The 18591-nt window shown below is 53.9% G+C and overlaps 1 protein-coding gene across 4 annotated transcripts in view; it reads right to left on the bottom strand.

The window, feature by feature from the left end:
• ZMIZ1 (zinc finger MIZ-type containing 1) overlaps positions 1 to 18591 on the bottom strand; it is a 246519-nt gene that overhangs the window by 169331 nt on the left and 58597 nt on the right. For all 4 annotated transcript variants that reach the window (XM_033209225.1, XM_033209230.1, XM_033209226.1 and 1 more), the window contains exon 3: positions 5698 to 5792. The gene's annotated coding sequence lies outside the window, so the exon portion shown is untranslated. The remainder of the gene's footprint in view (positions 1 to 5697; positions 5793 to 18591) is intronic.

The following is an 18591-nucleotide window of genomic DNA, read 5'->3' as shown; positions in this document are numbered from 1 at the left end:
GTCACACAGTTAATAAGGGGTGGGGTGGGATTTGAACCTGGAGACCCCAACCCTAGACTCTGTGTTGTTCACCAATCCCCGACCCCACCATCTCAGGGCTGCACAGGGCTCCTCTGGTGGTCCCAGCCCCTAGCCCAGCACACCTCTCAGGCTCTGTCACGGGCACTCCGGAATGCAGCCTCGGGAAAGGCTCTACTGTGGAGGAGGAGGGAGAGAAGCCCTCAGGAGAGGAGGAGCACTGGGATGGAAAGGTGAGCAGAGGAGGCAGGAGAGAGAGAGTCCTGGCAATGGAGAAAGACACAGAAAGGCAGGAAGAGTGAGAGGCAAGGCATGAGCGGAATAGAGAGAAGGAAGGAAGAAACAGAAAGAAGATACAGAGAAGGAAGATAGATACAGAAACAGGGAGAGGGGGAAAGAGGGCAAGAAGGAAGGAGGAGGGGAGACAAAGAAGAAAACAGAAGGGGAAGAAGGTGCAGCTGGGCAAGAGGAAGAAAGAAGGAAGGAGGAAAGCAGGAGACAGATGGAGGGATGGCGAGGAGATGTGAAATGAGCCACCAAGAAGCCGAAGGGGATGAAGAAGCCAGGAACCACGGAGACAGACACACAGCAGAGAGGAGGTCAGGGCCTTGGAAAACCGAGAGGCAGACGGAAAGCAAGCCCGCCCACCGAACATTGACTACCTAACAGGAGATGACAAATCAAATGGGAATTACTGCGGTAAAAACATAATTAGAAACTTGATTGAAGTTAAACAGAATTTACATAACACTGCAAATTAACTTTACACGGAAACTATTCACTGGGAAGGCAATGAAAAGGCATTTCATTAGTAATCTATATTTAAACAATAGGCACAATGGAGCCTTCTGATGAGGAGCTTGGTGCCTTCCACTGGAGCCGGTGCCAAAGACTGCAGGAAGACCAAGCACAGTGGGTACTCCAGGCGGAAGTGGGCAGGGACCAGGGGGATCCCTGCGCCTGCTTGTGGGGTGGGGTGGGGACACAAATAGGCCAGGTGAGCTTCTGGTGCCAGTTCTGTCCTTAACTTGCTACGTGGCCCTAGGCAAGTGTCTTACCTTCCCTGGGCCTCAGTTTCCTCACCTGCAAAATGAGGACAGTGGAGAGGCAGTCTATAAGCTTGGATAATCTAAGACAGTCTGGGAGATGGTAGAGGGTTATAAGAGCATGGGTTCTGCAGTCAGATGGACGCCGTTCCTGTCCCTTGTGAGCTATGGCATCATGAAAGAATTTTCCTCTCTAACCCTGTTTTACCCATCAGTTCAATGGAGGTAAGTCCAGTCCAGTCCTACCTGATGTCACCAAAGCAGTACAAGGATTTAGGGAGAGAATGGGTAGGGACTGGCTTAAGGAAAAGTGAGTCTAAAGGCACGGGATTACTCGTCCCCTCCACCGGGCACACTAATGAGATTACCCGAAGCCTCCTGCCATGGCCCTGCCACGAAGCCATGCATCATCAGAGCAGCTGCTGCTGCTGTCCTAGTCCCCGATGCAGAGCTGGGGGGACATCTGCCCCTGACTCTTTCCCAAGGGAGAGGAGGTCCACAAGTCCCTGCCTGGCTCCATTCAATTCTCAGCCTGGAAAAGTCTCCTGAGCCTCCTCTCACGTCCCAGTCATGTCAGACCGCACTCACTCTGCAGACGTGCTGGACTATGCTCCTGCGGCTCCTTCGCCTGGACACACTCTTCTCTCCACCCCCACCCCCCATCGCATCTTGCACACCTACCCGGCCTCTGGCCTTGTTCAGGGCAACTATACTGTATGCAGCCGTTCCTGACCAAGCCAAGGCCGTTCTCTCTGCTGGACACCTGCAGTGCTCACTGTTATGCTGGAAGGTGTGGGTTCTTTACCTGTCCCCCCACCACCCCATCTGGACTGCCAGTTCTCAGTGTAGAAACCCTCCACTGTCATCTCTGCACACCCTGACTCGAGCCCTTCTTTTGGCGCAACACGGGTACTTAGAAAACCCTGGTTGACCTCAGAGTGGTCAAGGGAGGCTTCCTGGAGAAGATGGGACTAGAGCTGTATGCTGAAAGGGGAGAGCACCTGACAAGACCCACAACTCTGTTGTGGAGGGAGGGGTGACTGGGCCTAGGATCAAACCTCAGCCAGAGTAGAGGGATAGCTCAGAAACTCCTGGGTCTGTTTCCAGGGTCTCAGGGTGCCCCTCTTGCGAACTGCAGTACAGGGCAGCTGCAGCGCCCCAAGCTGAAAATCTAAGTCAGGCTCAGGTTTCTGAGCACCAAAAAGGTACATTCAGGAGCCAAGGGAGAGATGGAGTGGTGGGGAGCTCCTGGAAGTTCAGGAGCACACCTGTTCCTCAGGATCCTACCCAGCCCAGGGCCTGGCCTAGAGGGGGCACTGCTGATGTTTGCAGTAGAGGCTGAGAAAGAGAGAGACAGAGATGGAGAAAGAATGAAGTGATACAACACTGACACGCATGTACATGATTGCCCACCAAAGGCAGAGAGCTCCCTGCCCTAACTGGGAGCAGGCGCTCCGACACACACTCGTGGCCTGGGAAGGTTCACGTCTTTTAGGATAAAAGATTCACACAACGCTCAATAGGGAGCTGCTGGGTGCCCCTCCCCCATGGGCAGCACATAAGCTGCCACCTGGAGCCCTGTGTTTTTGGACAAGGGGGAGGAGCCCCAGAAAGCAGGAAGGAGGTCCGTAGTGCTAGCTGAAGACAGTGCGAAAGTGGGCAGACATCAGGGCAAGACGCTCAGCCGGGGTCAGGGAGTGCCGGCCAGGGTGACAGGGAGGGCCTGGGCATGCGCTTGCCCACAGTCCCTAGCTCCTGTGTGGCCAAGTGTGGGCAGTAAGGCGGTGTGGTCTCTCCTCCCTCTCCATCAGCCCTCTCCAAATATGGCTGGTTTACTGAGGCCTCTGAGCCTTTGTGTAGGCTGTTCCCACTGCAGCATACAAAGTCCTTTCCACGCACTGCCTAGCAGAGTCTTGCTTGTCTACTCAGAGCCTGCTTTCGGTTCCCCTCCCTGGCTGCGACTTCTCCAGCTCCTCTGCAGACCCCTTCCCCACCCTCACTCCCCAAAGGGCTGGGTGCCCCGTGACTCACACTCAGGCTCCTGACCCTCTCAAGCGCCACACACCTCTCAAGTGATCTCATCTGCCTCACGACTTGCAACACCATCAATCCACGACAACTCCCAAATTTATATCTCTAGTCCGGGACCTCTCTCTGCCTTTCAGACTCATATATCCAGCTGCCCACTCAATCTTTCCACTTGAACGTCTCAAAGGCATCTCAAATTCAATGTGTCTGAAACAGAACTCCTCAGCTTCACGCAGCCCTCCCCGGCCACTGCCCCTGGCTGAGCAAATAACCACCTCCCTTCTACCACTGGCTCCTGTCCCAAACCCAAGGGCCTTCCTTGACTGTCCCCGTCTTTTTAAATCCTCCACCTCTAATCCACTAGCGAGCCTGTCTTCAGCCTTCAATGGCTTCCCACCTCTTCCTCCACTACCCCTTTGTCCCCGTTCCCATCACCTCTACCTAGATGTGGGCAACAGTTTCCCACCTATCTCTCTGTTTCACGCTTGTCCGCCTACACAAGTGGGTCCTCCATGATCTCTCTGACTTCACCTCCTATCCTGACATCCTCCCGGCCACACTGGATTACTTGTATTTCTTTGAGCAGGTCAGGTACCCCCCTGCAGACTCCCTGGCTACATTCAGGTATCTGTTAAATGGCCAACTTAACAGAAGCCTTTCTTGGGCCAGGCGGAGTGGTTCACACCTATAATCCCAGAACTTTGGGAGGCTGAGGCAGGTGGATCACTTAAGTCCAGGAGTTCGAGACCAGTCTGGGCAACATGGCGAAACCCCATCTCTACTAAAAGTACACAAATTAGCCAGGCATGGTGCTGTGTGCCTGTAGTCCCAGCTACTCAGGAGGCTCAGGTGGGAGAATCACTTCAGCTTGGGAGGTCGAGGTTACAGTGACAGAGTGAGAGCCTGTCACAAAAAAAAAAAAGAAAGAAAAGAAGCTTTCCTTGCCTTGTGAAAGAATACTTTACACTGTAGACTCTGTGCTCCTACCTGGCCAAATTTGTCTTCTTCAAACTTAGCATCACCTGATCCATTCACTTTTTAGGTATTTATTGTCCGTGCCTCCTCATGAGAGTACAAGTGCCACAAGGGCAGGGAGTTTTGCCTGCTTTATTCCCTGCTATAGCTCCGAAACTTAAAGAGTTCCTGACAGACTTTCTCGGTAAACACCTGGGGAATGAATGCATGAGCAATGCCGCCTCCTCCTCCCCGAATGTCTGCCTGCAGAATCAGCCATGTCCTCCCACCCTCCTCCCCTGTGTAGTCATGGTCACCACACAGGCTTTGAGCACCGCCTTATGAAACTCAGTCTGGCTCTGGGATCTGAGTCGGACTCCATTGTACACCACACCCTCTCAGGGCAGGGCTAGATTGGCTCCGTCTTCAAAACCCACCCCTGGGCAACAAAGTGAGACCCTGTTTCCACAAAAATTTAAAAATCAGCTGGGTATGGCGGTACATGCCTGTGGTCCCAGCTACATCGGAGGCTAAGGTGGGAGAATTGCTTGAGCCTGGAAGGTCGAGGCTGCAGTGAATCATGTTCATGTCGCTGCACTCCAACCTGGGTGACAGAATGAGACCCTGCCTAAAAAAACAAAAACCCCAACCCCTAATGCAGGCCTGGCCTGGTGTGAGAGTCCATGAATATTTGATGAGTGAATCAAAGAGTAAATAGATGGGTGGATGAACAGCTGAGTGGATGGGGGGCATGGGTGGGTAAGTAGGTGGACGGAAGGATGGATGGGTGGTGGAGAGATTAATGGGTGGATGAGTGTGGATGGACAAAAAGAAAGAGGGATGGATGGAGAGATAGAGAGGTAAGTGGATGGATGACGAGTGGATGGAGGGATGGGACTCACAGGCACACAATACAGACTAGTGGTTGCTTGGCCTCAAAAGCAGAACTTCTCTTGAGAGGATGAGTACAGTATGGTCAAAGTAAAAGCACAGAAGCTGGAATGGCAAATAGGATGAAGCCAAGTTGCTGTGGTGCGGCCAGAGCTCACTGTGTGATCCCTGGCAGGCACCATTAACTTCCCTGTGCTTTGTTCTCGTGGTCTGAAAATGCAGATAATAATTCTTGCCCAGAGCTGACAGGGAGAACTTTGGAATTTTGAATGCTGCCACAAAGGAGACCACAGCCACATCCCCAGCGGAGCACATCTCCAGCCAGGTCTGCTCTGGAAAATCCTCTCTTCTCAAGCCCCACATGGCACTGTGGCCCTCATAGCCTTAGAATCCCACATCCACAAGGGCTGGGACCCCTGGCTACAGTCCTAGAGTTCCAACTGAGCCAGGCTGCTAAGATGGCTCAACCAAATCAGACATAACTGACTCACAGACTCCTTGAGAACTGAGGTAAGTGTAGGACCTGAGCCCGGTGCCCCATTTTGGAGACAGACAAACTGACACCCAGAAGCCTTTTCTGACAATATGAGCACCACACAAGGAGTTATAGAGAGGCCCTGCAGCCAGGCCGAGGAAAGGCAGGGAGAAGCAGCTGAAAACCCTCAGCTCTGGTCCAGCCACAGCACTTCCAGGTTGCTAGAGCTTGCCCCTGGCCAGGCTTAGGTGATGGTATGGTCTGGGCATCGGGGGCTGGTGTTACCTTTTGGGGTATGGCAGCTCAGTGAAAACAGCAGCTCCTCTCCTCACACCCCTTGCAGCATTGGTCTGACACCAATGGGCCTCCTCCTCTTCCTCCTGGGTACATAGGGGAGAGATGGGACGTGTATGAGAGCAGGCTGGTGTGCAGACAGCCGTCCACTCCCCTCCCACCTCTGTCCCTGCCGCCGAGCTAATCTCAGTGGCCTCTTGGGTCACTTAAGCACACCCCGGGATGCCTGATTTATCAGAGTTGGCTGTGTCTTCTCCGCCCAGCCGCACTCCAAGCAGCAAGCCAATTCCTCCTAGTGGGATTTTGAAAAATATATAAATATAAGTTTTGTTTCTTCCGGGACTGGGGACTTTGTGCTGTCTTTCTCTTCTTAGCAAGAAAAGCAGAACAGCATCACTTTCCTGTGCAGCCCCCAGGCAGGGTGACAGGGAGAAGCTGTCGGGGGTATTTTTAGCCGGGTGTACAAAGCCCTTACCATGGCCTCCTCTCTGCGCCGTGCCTGGCTTCGGGGAATTATCTCACACGGCCGGCCGGCAGCCACTTCCAAAGCCACTCTGTGACCCCTGCCTGAATTCTTTCCTCATTATGAATTGCTCACCAGATCCCTGACCAACACTTGGAGCCATTTTATGTGTGTACGCACCTCCTCGGGAAAACCAGCTCACTCCCTCATCCCTCCTACGAGGTTCAGGGCTGCCTGTTTTGCTTATCACTGGGAGAGGGGGCCCAGATGCAGAGTTTAAAGCAGGAAAGAGCCCTGGTGATGACTTAGATTATGCTCCCCCAACTTCAGCTCTTCCTCCACGCTCTTTAGGATTCTTGGTCTGAGCTGAGTTCTACCTGCGTGATGACTTAATTTAATGTTCACCTTCTACTCACTTTTTTTTAAGCTCCAATAAATCTGGCCTTGTCCAAAGCAATCACGCCCTTGAAATAATTGATTTGATAGGCTAGTTATATATTTCTGATACACTTTAATAAATTGTAACTAGGAAAACAAAAATATATGTCCTTTTGGGTAATATCTAATTCTAGAATCTTGTTGTAGGTTACCAGAGTTACATGGGCCAAGCTTTGGCAAACTCTCTACTGTCTATCAACCCTTATGTTGTGCAGAAGGAGAGGGAGAGGCATGGAGGAGGGGCGGGCTGGCTGGTGGAGCCCAAGAACTGGTCAGCGTATCAGGCCAAGGAATGTAAGGGGTCAGAGCTATGGTGTGCTGCAGCCTTTAGTACTGTCTCTCTTTCTAGCACTGGGCGAGACCATTTTTGGCCCCACACTGGAACTAGGCTGGGAGGATCTAGGTGGATGAGCACGAGGCATCTTGGGGACGAGGTGTCCCAAAGGAGGACCAGGCCAAGGCCCACGGCCCAAAATGGTGTCTTTCCCAGCATTCTCTTTGGCCTCTAGTTCACTCTGCCCCTCCCATCAGGCTCCTTTTGGCTGGGTGGGTCGTCCACAGGGCCAGAAGGCGAATCCCCTCTCTAGGTATAGGTAGATCTGGAGGCGCAGAACATGTCCCTGAGCCCTACAACCTGTGCTCTTGGCGCTCTGACCCTGTGGGCTCCTGGGGGCCTTGCACTGCCTCTGGGCCTCTGCCTCCTTGTGTGTGCTTTGAGAGGAGGCTGGCAATAGTGGGCACCCAGCAGCACTGGGGCCTCACTGCTGCTCTCCGTCCTCTCCCACTTTGCCCACAGGTTGGAGACCCTGGCTGGGCCCCTGGCCTGGTGCCCGCTGCCTGCCCCTCCCGCTGAGAACAGGATGTGGGTGTCAGGAGGTGAAGGAGAGTGTGGGGGTCGGGATGGGGAGTGGCCTCGGGACGGGACTTCCTGAAGCCAGATCGGTTTACCACAGTCAGTTGGGTCCAGGACCGCACAGCTGTGAGTTATAAATGTCCCTGTCAGAGCCTGGGCTGAGAGGCCCTGCTGCCAGCAGAGGCGCCAGGGCCCACAATGCCCACCCTGGGAGCCCCCCCAGCCAAGGGCCCCTCCTCTCGGAGGTCCTCCCCCAGGGTCCAGCCCTCATGACCTCTGGGCTCTCCGGCCTCCTCTTAGAGAGAGATGGGTCTAGTACAGCCTTCCACTGCTCACCCCTTGCCCTTCCAGGTGCAAATCTTGTGGTCCCAGTTACCGGGAGAGCTCCCAGAGGGCTGGGACCATTCTGGGTCTGCACCCGGCAGGAACCTGAAGCTTGGCGCACAGCCAGTCACTCAACGACCGCTATAGGGGTGACAGTTCCAACTCACCAGCCCGCTTCCCACGGCCCCACCCGCCACTGCCTGCCCACCAGGGCACACACCGAGGGGGAGTGGGAAGGGAGAGGGGCTTGGCCTGCCACACCTGGTCCGTGGTGAGTGGGGGCAGCAGGGCTGGTCACCAAGTCTCTGGGCACAGGGCTCTGTGTCCTGCATATGCAGGGAAGACTCCTTCAGAGACCTTCCGTGAGGGATCCATTTTCCTTTGTCTGCCCCCTCAGGGATCCCTCCATCTGGGGTGTGAAGTGTAGACCACAGCTCAGAGGCCAGCCTGCACATAACACCGCTGTCCACAGGGTGAGAAGACAGGTCCCTGGGACCCCAAGGCTGGGCCATCCTGCGAGGGCCACCGAGGTGGGCAGCACAGGGCTGGGCCACAGAAATACAATCATAGTAACAGAAACAATCAGGAATGGCTCAGGCTGCAGGGCCTGAGGCTTATACAATTTTGGAGGCCCTGTTTTAAAAATGATTCAAAATTACAAATATATATTTAGAATCAGAAAAGAAATCACAACAAATTTCTAGAATCTTAGGAATTCATGTCCCTTTCTCATGAGGCCCCTGTTTTAACAGTTTACCAGAAATACTTATATAGAAACGTTCCTGTTTGCAAACTGCTGCCCCTCCCACCTAGAACACTCTATAGCTCCCAGCAATTCCCAGGCTTCACCAAAGCTGTGCACAGGAGAGGCCAGGATGCCTCATCTTCATGTGCTTCCCTGTAAGCCTCCCTCTAACCATAGTAAGAGTGATGAAATGGATAGTGATATTTAACCTTTAGCTGTACTGTTCTAAGCACTTTATGTAAATTAATCCATTTAATCTTACCACAACCTATGAGGTAGGTATTGTACCCATTTTTAACAGATGAGGAAACAGAGAGGTTAAGAAACCAGTCCAAGGTCACACAACCAAGATGTGAAGCCAGACAGCCTGGCACGGATGCCATTACCCGCCCTTCACCACTTCTCTCCACCTCCGTCAAGAGGCCAGAAGGGTCTCCTTCCCCGAGAGGCTTCAACAGCAGCAGCAACCTAGGGCTGACACTGAGTAGGCCTCCTTCTGATGAAATCATTCATTCATTCTACACAGATGCACTGAGCACTCAGCACGTCCCAACATCTAGGCAGGAAACAGAAGCCTCCTGCTTACCTCACTCTGCTCAAGGCAGGGCTGGGGTCCTCCCCACAGGCAGAAGTGGGCACCGTCTTGACTTCCTGGGACAGGCTGGGGAAGCCTAGAGAAGGGCTGGGCCTGCCCCAAGGAGACCCTGGAGGGTGGGGAGGGGGGAAGGTTTGCCAAAGGTCACATGGCCTGTTGTCCAATTCTCTCATTTTATGGATAAGAAAAGGTGGCCTGGAAACGAGTGACTTCCTGAGGGTCCCCTGAGAGTGGTGACCCTATATGAGTTCTGAGACTATGCTTCTGGAGGGGCGGGGCAGGTCCTGGAGGGCTGGGGTGGCCAAGGCCAGGCCTGGGGGAGGAGGCAGGTGCCTTTTGGCCCCTAGGAGCAGTGCCTTTGTCTTCTCTCTTTGTTTTCCATCTGCCCTCAGCCCCAGTGGCCTTCCAGGCTTCCCCTGATTGTGTACAGGGTGATAAAGGGCTGATGAGCGGGAGATCTCTGGCAGCACAGACACAGTGGCGGCCGAGGGGGCCCCTGGAACTGGGCTCACTGCCGGCTGTACTGAGTCTTCCTCTGAGGGACACTTTGCACATGACTCTCAGAACTCTTTCAGCACAACTGTCTCCATCTTACAGAGGAGGAGACTGAAGCTCCGGGAAGCAGCAGCCAGGCCTGGAACCCTGGTCCTTGGACCCCAAAGCCTTGGGGATCTCCAATGGGCCACACTGACCCTGACCCTTAGCTCTCTGGCCACCCAGACAACACCTGGTCTTGTCAAAGCTGTTATCCCTTTAACTCGGGAACTGGGCATTTTCAGATTGGCCAGGAAGAAAGAGAGCAGGGGCCAGTCAGTGTCTTACCTCGCAATGCCAGGGAAAACAGGTGCACCGCATGCCCACGTGAAATGACACACTCGCAACTGGTGGCTTGGTGGGAAATGGGGTAGTGTCCAACCTCCTGCCTCCCCCAACAGAGTCCCAGTGAAACTACCTCTGAGGGGACAAACGACTGCTCTCTTGTGGGCTACTTCTGACCAACTGCAGGGCTGGGAAGAGAAGGGCACAATATTAGGGCACCTTCTGCCCAGTCATGGCATGGGGCAGTGGTGGCTGCAGACCTGGCCCACCCTGCCCCAGGTCACTGCTGACCCTGACCTCAACTGCCTGGCCTTCTGACCTGGTCTTCTCAGACCCTCCTCAAGTTATCAAATAACCCACCTTCAGTTACTAGGTACTGTAAGCCGTGTCCATGTTCCATCTTAATTCTTTATGTACTTAAAAATGTATTGACCAGGTGCAGTGGCTCATGCCTGTAATCCTAGCACTTTGGGAGGCCAAGGCGGGCAGATCACCTGAGGTCAGGAGTTCGAGACCAGCCTGACCAACATGGTGAAACCACTTCTCTATCAAAAATACAAAATTAGCTGGGTGTGGTGGCGCATGCCTGTCACACCACCTACTCAGGAGGCTGAGACAGGAGAATCACTTGAACCTGGGAGGTGGAGGTTGCAGTGAGCCAAGATAGCACCAGCCTGGGCAACAAAAGCGAAACTCCATCTCAAAAACAAAAACAAACAAACAAAACAGTATTTAACTATTTAAATAACTTTAAACCAATTACTTTTTTTTTTACTTAGCCTCATCAAAAACACTATGATCTGTGAAATCATGGGTTTGATGTACTAATTATATTTTTTTCCTTAGTTACATGAACATACACACATAATGTTAAAATTTGAAATTCACATGTGTCCGGATAGCCCACAGAGGGCAAGGCCAGTCCCGGGGAAGTCTCGATCCAGGCTGGGAGAAAGCCTTGCTAAGTGTGGTCAGGGTGCCATGGAGCAGAGCCCAGGGCTTCCCAGGGAAGTAGAAGGAGGTGGAGGTTTTCAGAAGGGTACACAGAGGGTTCAGTTTGGGCCATGGGCTAAGTGCCCGTTTCATCCGCATGGGTTGGAGTTCGGTCCTCATAGTTCTTCAGCAGCAGATGTAGCCACCTCCCTGCAAATTCCTCCTGACAATAGTATACTACAGTGGGATGGGCACTGGAGTCCTGTCTAGAATAGCAGTCTGACTCTGTCCCTGGTCACTGTTTTGCTGGGAGGTGCTAGGCCTTTCTGGGTCTCCGTTTCTCCATCTATACAGAAGCAGTGAGTGAGCCAGAGGTTCCTCCCAGCTCCACCAATCAGACTGCAGCACCTGCCACCTACCCTGCCCCAAGCCCCAGTGGCGTATGGTGCTCCTGGTGACCCTGGGCTTCATACAGGCCCTTGAACCCCCCAGGTGGGCCTCCCTTGACTCCTTCCTCCCATATCTGATCAGGGGACTCAAGTGGTGTCTGGGGTGCAAATGGGAGACAGAGCCATCCTGTGTGACAGCTATAAAATCTGATAATCAGCTAATCACCAGCAAATTAGCATCCCATCTTTACATAGAACAAATATAGTATTTACGTAAAAGTTGTTAGGAGTTTCTCTCTTTTTAATTAGCAGAAATAAATGCAAAATGAATGGTAATTAGGCAGCTGATGGATTCGGTAGTACAATTATGCCTGCAGCAGTGCCCCAGTCCTTAAACACTGCATGCTCCGAGGAATCAGAGGAGCCTATTTATATGATTTATTTATAAAACAAAGTTAACAGGAACAGAGGGGCGAGGTCTGGGCACTGCTGGAGGAGGGGTCTTGGCTGCAGAGGCAAGGCCCTGGGAAGAGAGGGAGCTTCAGTGCCCAAGGAATATGGGGAGGAGGTTGCTTAGTGTTGAGCTACGAAAATGCACTACCAAGGCCCCCATGTGTCTATTTCAGGCCAGGCATGCGTTGCTGGGAATGGCCTCCCTGGCAGGAAGCAGGCTAGGGCGGTGTGAGGGGCTGGGAGCAGCTGTTTTTATACTCTTGTCTCTTTCTTTTCCCTGGTCCCTACTTCTCTCTTCTTTGCTGGCCCTATACTTTCACTGAGCACTTCCCTGTGCTGTACCCCGAGGTGCAGAGGGAAGGGAATATTCTTCCTTTCCTCCCTGAACTCGGGAGAAACCAGATCCAGGAATAATGGAGGCCAACACAGAGGGAATAATTTCCAGACCAGCAGAGCACCCAATGCTGTGAGAGTACACAGTCAGGAGCTCAGAGGAAGCAGTCCCCAGGAAGAGGCACAAATTGGGTTTTGAAGGATGCGCAGGAGTTTTCTGAGAAGGTGGGAAGTAGCCAAAGGACATGCATGTGAAAAGGCAGGGAGGCAGGAAACAGCATCATGTGACTGCAGGAAAAGAGTGTACCGGAGGTGGGCGCTGGAGAAGCAAGCAGGGTCTTGGATGCCATTCTAAGGGCTTGGACGTTATCCTAGAAGCTGTGGAACGGTCTGAATCAAGGAAGTGGACAGCCTCTTTCCACCAACAGTCTTGTCTTAGCTTCCCTTCCCCCACCCCAGAGCCAGCGAGGGGGCCAGGTCGACAGGCCATTAAGAGGCAGCTGGTCCAGCTCATCGGAGCAGGAGGCTAACCTGATTACAGGGACAGGAGGTCTGTCTGCGTGGGAGGGAAGGAGGAAGGGAGAAAAAAGGGAAGTGGGGCCTGCTGAGCCACCCCTGGGTGTCCGAGGTGAGGGGCCTGTCTTCCCTAGAACATAGTCCCTGGCCCTGCCCCTGCCCCCACCCCACTGCCTCGCCAAGCCTGAGGGAGGGGAGAGAGCACTGTCTGTGGGGCCTCATCGCCTTCTTCCAGACCCAAACCCCAGCTCACCACTGCTTTGTGCTGTGACCTTGAAGAACCATTTCCAATTCTGGGCCACACATTCTAGTCTCCAAAACAAAGGCTTGAATTAGAATAGGGGAAAGGCAGCAGATTTGGTCCCCAGTCCCATCCCATGTATATACTTTTACGGGCACGGGTTGTCCAAACTTTTAGGAATTTAGGTGGGGCAGGCACTCTCCAGAATGCCACAGTCCTTGCTGCTCCCTCCTGCCTCACTCCAGCCTAACACACAGGCTTATGTGGTATGCTGCAGGCAGCAGCTGAGTGGAGACACCTGCACGAGGACCTGGGCTCAGACAGACAGAAAGCAGGTCAAAAAGGCTGGTGATCAGAGTAGTTTCCCTGCCATGTATTACTCTTGCAGGAGGAGACATGGGAGCCGCTGCTGCATTCGGGACTTGGAGTGGACAAGCAGCCCCTTCCCTCTCTCCAGTGACTACCCTGACTCAGTCTGCCGGCCTCTAAATGGGAACAATATTACCTGCCCACCCAAACCCCGGGGTCATAAGAAAGCTCAGAGAAGCCCATGCACGTGGCAGTGATCTGAAAGTCAAAGCCCTGGGTAGTGGTTTAACCGTGACTTTGAACACTGCAGGTTCTGAAGGATTTCACAAAGGGAAGTTTTGCACTCCCCAGCACAGACAGCTCTCAAACCTCCAGAGCCTCCCTTTAAAACAGCAGTGCTCAAAGGTCTTTCAGCAGCCCCAGCAAGGTCTAGAAATGGTGTCTGAGCTGCTATCTGCCATCACTCTCAGGAACGCGCTCTGAACTTGTAAGGGAAGACAAAGATCACACCGCACCACTTCTCTGCTCTGTAAGTTGCGCTCCTGCCTTTGGCCAAAATCAATACAAATCTCCACTATGATTGTTCCACCAGAATAGGGCCGGGCCCTTGCGATGACATTCCCGCCCTGGCCGGCACGGAGGATCTCCCTTTATCACACGACTTCAGCCCCAACTCAGGGGGCAGTGGAGTGTGGGGTGGGGGTGGGGTCCTGAATGAGGGGGACAGCACAGGGGAGAAGCAGAGGGGGCCATGCAGAGCTGCTCTAAGTGCCTCTCCAAAGACAAGCCTGGTGCTATTCATCAACTGGTTTTCAGGGCTGTGAGAAATCAATGGCATTTGTGCTGCAAACTCATCATTAGGACAGGAAAAACTCTGCAATGGAATTGATTTGTTTAAATATAATAACACAATTTAACAGAGAACTGTGGGGGTGGGGAAGGGACCGAGGCAAACAAAACAGGCAAGACAGCTCAGAGAACAGGGAGATGAACCCCCTGAGAAACCTTCCAGTGTGGCTGCTGAGCCCCAGTGCCACCCGCACCTGTCCCCAAGCCCCTGCCACTGAGGAAGCCCGAGTGGGCACATGCTGTTCCCCTGCACAAAGCAGCTCAGGACTGGTCTCAGAAATGTCCTCAGTGGGCTGTGGATAGGCCCAGAGGCCTGGCTGCTCATTGCTGCATTGTTCTTGGAGGTGACTTTGCTTGGTGAATATCGGTTCAACCCAACAAATTCTTATTAGGCATCCACTGTGGTCCAAGCACCTGTGCAGGGCTGTAGGGGACACGGGAAGAATTCCTGGCCATAGCCTGAAGGCATTCCATGGCGATGGGGTGGATTAGGCCAGAATTCGAGGCTAGGGCAGGCTGGCTTCCTGAGGTCTCAGGAGATGTCAGGCGGGGGTACGGTGGGATGCCAGGGCAGGAGAAGACAAAGAGAGAACAGTCCGGGCAAAAATGCACGGACCCTTCAAAGAACTAAGAGGGCCCCATTTGGAAGACAGTGCTCATTTCATAGATACAGTACCTGCCTGATGATGACTGATGGGAGCTCACTTTATTGACCCTTAAAATGTTCTGGGACCCTGCGAACACTTTATAAGTGTCACTTTATTGAATCCCACTATCCTGTGAAGGAGGGAACATTAATACCCACATTTCACAAATGATGTCATTGAAGCACCGAGAGGTTAAGTGACTGCCCAAGGTCACACGGTTAGTCAGTGACAGAGCCGGAATTGGACCCTCATATTATGACCCCAGCGCCTATGTACCAACCATGGCGCTTTCCTGCCATCACTGGACCTTGGCCGATGTGCTGGGGAGACAGATTACTCCTGCCCTCTGGGAGCTGGGGCATGAGATCCACTGGGCAAATGCATGGCGGCAGCTCAAGGGGGAGTCTGAGAAGAGCACGGAGGGGGCACTGCATCCATTTGGCACCTGGCTGCAGCTCTGCTGCAGGCTCAGCCCTGCATACTGGGTAGGGTGGGAGTGTTGACTGGACAGCGCTTGGCCTGGCACTCAGGGTGTCCCCAGACCCTTCACATGACCTTGGGGTCGGAGGGTAGAGGGCACAAGCAGGCTGATATCAGAGAAGGCCTGGGTAGCTCTGGGCAGTCTTTCTGAGCTCAGGAAGGGCCTTAATGTCAGCCTCAAAATTCTGACTTTATGCATGGTGATGGGGGAAGCCAGAGACAGCTGGCAAGGGCTCAGGGATTCAGAAGCAGGAAGATGGTCCCCAGCAGGGCTGGGATGGTGAGAGGGTCACAGATCCAGAGACGGCTAAGGGGGCCTAATCGACTGTTGGAGGTGGGGGTCAGGGAAAGTGAGGTGTCAAGGATGACCCAGACTTCTCCCCGCAGCCCTCTGGGGGCTTGGAGGCCCAGCTTTGCTGAGCCAGCAGCTGCCTGCATCAATATGAATTGACCCAGAGCCCAGGGAGCACTGCACCCCTCCCCCAGGAAGCCCTGACTTGGGGGAGGGTACTGCAGGCCAGCAGGCCACCACCAACTCCGCTCTGTCCCCCTGCTGACCTTTCTCTTTTGTCAGCAGTGCACTCCATCAATGCACCGGAAGGGCCAGTGCAATCCCTCCCAACTGCCCAGGCCAGGGCTGGGGGCAGGGGCTCGCTCTGCCCTCCCTCTTTCAAGGAAGAGGTTTCCTGAACGTCTCTGGAAAGCTGGCAGCAAAGCCACCAAAGCCCTCAGTGCAAACGGAGAGACTGAAGCCTGGTGAGGGGCAGCTCAGAGTCCACCAGACAACTGCAGTCACAGCCTAGAGCAAAGAGCCCACCAGGCATGAGTCATGCCCCTCCTGCTGCCAGAGGGGAGGGAAGAGAGGAAGCCGGAGACTGGAGCCAGGCCTTGGGGGATGGGCAGGCACAATCTGGCTGGGGGAGGGGTCTATGAGTTGTGGAAAGGGGCCAGGCAACTGCACCAGCAAGCCTCTAAGCCAAGGAGAGGATCCTGTGGGCTTTGGAGTGGGGCCAGTGGACTCAGGCAGGCCTTGGGTGGTCAACCATCCTGTTTTGCCCACAAGTGACAGGTTTCTGGGACACAGAACTTTCCATGCTAGAACCAGGATGGTCCCAGGCAATCTGGACGGCCACCCTAGTGGGGCTGATGCTGAACTCTGGTTTTCAGTTCAACCACTCTCTGTGTCTCAGTTTCCTCATCTGGAACGTAGAGCTTATAACAGTACCTTGTATATGGTTGCTGGGAGGTGGGGGAGAGTGACATTAAATAATGTATGTAAAGTGCTTAGCATCCGGCACAGCATCTGATAAAAATCATTAAACAAACGGCAGGTGGCCGCTGTTACTACTCCCAACTGCTATTCTTACTACCATGAGTACCAGCTAACACATACCAAGTGCTTGCCCTATACCAGACTTTCTAAATACTGTGCATATATTGCTAATCTAATCCTTACAATACTTAACGGGGAAGGAAGTATTATCATCCCCATTTTCAGACGAGGAAATTGAGCTGTGGACGGGTTAAGCATGCTCAGGCTCTCACACCTGCCAAGCACAGAGCCCTGAAAACCACTTCTTTTTCCACTGGAATGACCCCAAAGCCCGGGTAATGTAGGCCAATGTCAAAATGGTTCTGGTCACACTGACCCAGGGCAAGAAATGAACACACATGCAGGCCACTCTGGAGGTGCCCTGGGGATGGGCAAGCGTCCCCTGTTTTCAGGGAGACTGAGTCCCTAATCCTCAGCCTGGGTCTTCAAGACCTTCCCCTTCTGGTCCAATCAATCTAATTTATTTGGGTTCCAGGGTCTATTTACACAGCAAGAGAACGGAACGCCTCACGATGTGCACGCGCCTCCTCCTGGCCCCAGGCACTCCGCTCTTGGTCAGGCATGTTTTGCCCGCTGCGATTCATTCTGCAACAACACTGCAAGGTCAGATTCACGCCCATTTCCGAGATGAGAAGAGAGAGGCTTGGAAATGTGCTATGGTATGGTGCAGGGAGAGGTGAGTATTAGAAAACTCCAAGGAGGGGCAGAGACCCCTCTCTTAGAGCCCAGGGGAAACTCTGGCAGCTCAAAGAAGGCACCCAAGCACCCAGGGGTGGAGTAGTCAACCTGGACAGGTACTGCACCCAGGGAGAAAAGGGGGAGGGAGACCCGAGGCAGGAGCCCATCACCCTGCTACCTGGAGGGGAGGGAGGTCTTGCAGAGACCCCTCTTCAGACTTGGAAGCTGAGCATGCAATGCCTCCTGCCCCAATCCCTAGGAAGTTCTCAGCACAAGGAACTGCATGCTTGCAAAGCAATTAGCTTCCAGCACCCAGGAAAAAGGTCGCTGAGGGTGCAGGCAGGCGCTGGCTGAGCAGGGGCCCTGGGAAGCTGGGCCCAGTTATTTTTAGCATCTCAATTCAAGAGGGAGGAGGCCCTCCTTCCCACCAGGTAAATGTCAGCGCCATTGGCAGCCACGGCCAATTAAAGCAGCTGGAGCCAAAGAGGGAAGACAGAGACTGGTGGCCTCTCCTGCTGGCCCCCAGCAGCTCCTGCAAAGGGCCTGCTCCCAACTCACCTGCCTCATGGCCCTGAACAGGAAACACTGGCTCAGTCCAAAAAGCCTGACCAGGGGCCTGACTGGAGTCCTGGCTGGGCCGTGTGACCCTGGTCAAGTCTCATGCCTTCTCTTTTCTGACTCTAGTTCCCTCTCTGGAAAACGCCACCACCCCCCTCCGCCCACTTGATGTTATGAGGGTGACATGAGTCAGGGGTTGTGAGGATAAGAGAAGCTTGCCACCCCCTGCTGTGGGGCAGCTGCTTTATTATTCCAGAAAAGAATGGACTTCCCGAGCAGGAACCTGGGCCATCCTGAGCTGATGGGGCCTGAGCTGGCTGCTGTACAAACTGCTGGGGGGATTTGCGCAATCCCAGGAACTTGGAGTCCAAGAAGCCCATGGCTGGCGCTCTGCTGATAGGAGAGGCATGAGACAGAGGCCGCTGCAGGTCAGTGGAGGCTCTGCAAACACAGACCCGGCCAAGCCTAAGGCTACGGGGAGGGGCCACACCTGGAGAGGGACCCAGGCACCCAGAGTGCTGGCAGCAGGCCTGGCACTGGCATGGCATTTCCTCTGCATCAGGGTATCAGCCGGCTGCAGCTTTGAGAAGGAATACTGTCCCCTCCCTGTCCTCAGCAGGAGGGAAGGAGGCAGAAGGAGGAAGGAGGGAGTTGGTCACAGAAAAGAGAGAGGAGGCACATCTCTCATTTTATCTTGGGACCCAGATCCTTAGTACATAGTGGGGGCTGCCCTAGGGACCTAATCCCTCATCCTCCCAGGCTGGTCCAGCCTGGCAAATCCCAGAAATCTTAGGTCAGCTCTCCTCCACCGGGCAGAAGCCTTGGGTCCAGCAGCAGCCTTCTGGGCTAGTTGTCCCCCAAGGTGCTGGGGAAACCCGTACTTCCCTCAGCTCAGATCCCCGGCACCAGTTCACCGCCTCCAGAAGCGG

This window comes from Trachypithecus francoisi, unplaced genomic scaffold (genome assembly GCF_009764315.1).
Source record: "Trachypithecus francoisi isolate TF-2019V2 unplaced genomic scaffold, Tfra_2.0 Lachesis_group9, whole genome shotgun sequence".
Taxonomy (NCBI): domain Eukaryota; kingdom Metazoa; phylum Chordata; class Mammalia; order Primates; family Cercopithecidae; genus Trachypithecus; species Trachypithecus francoisi.
Note: the sequence above shows the minus strand (reverse complement) of the source record. Positions and strands in the feature narration are given on the sequence as shown.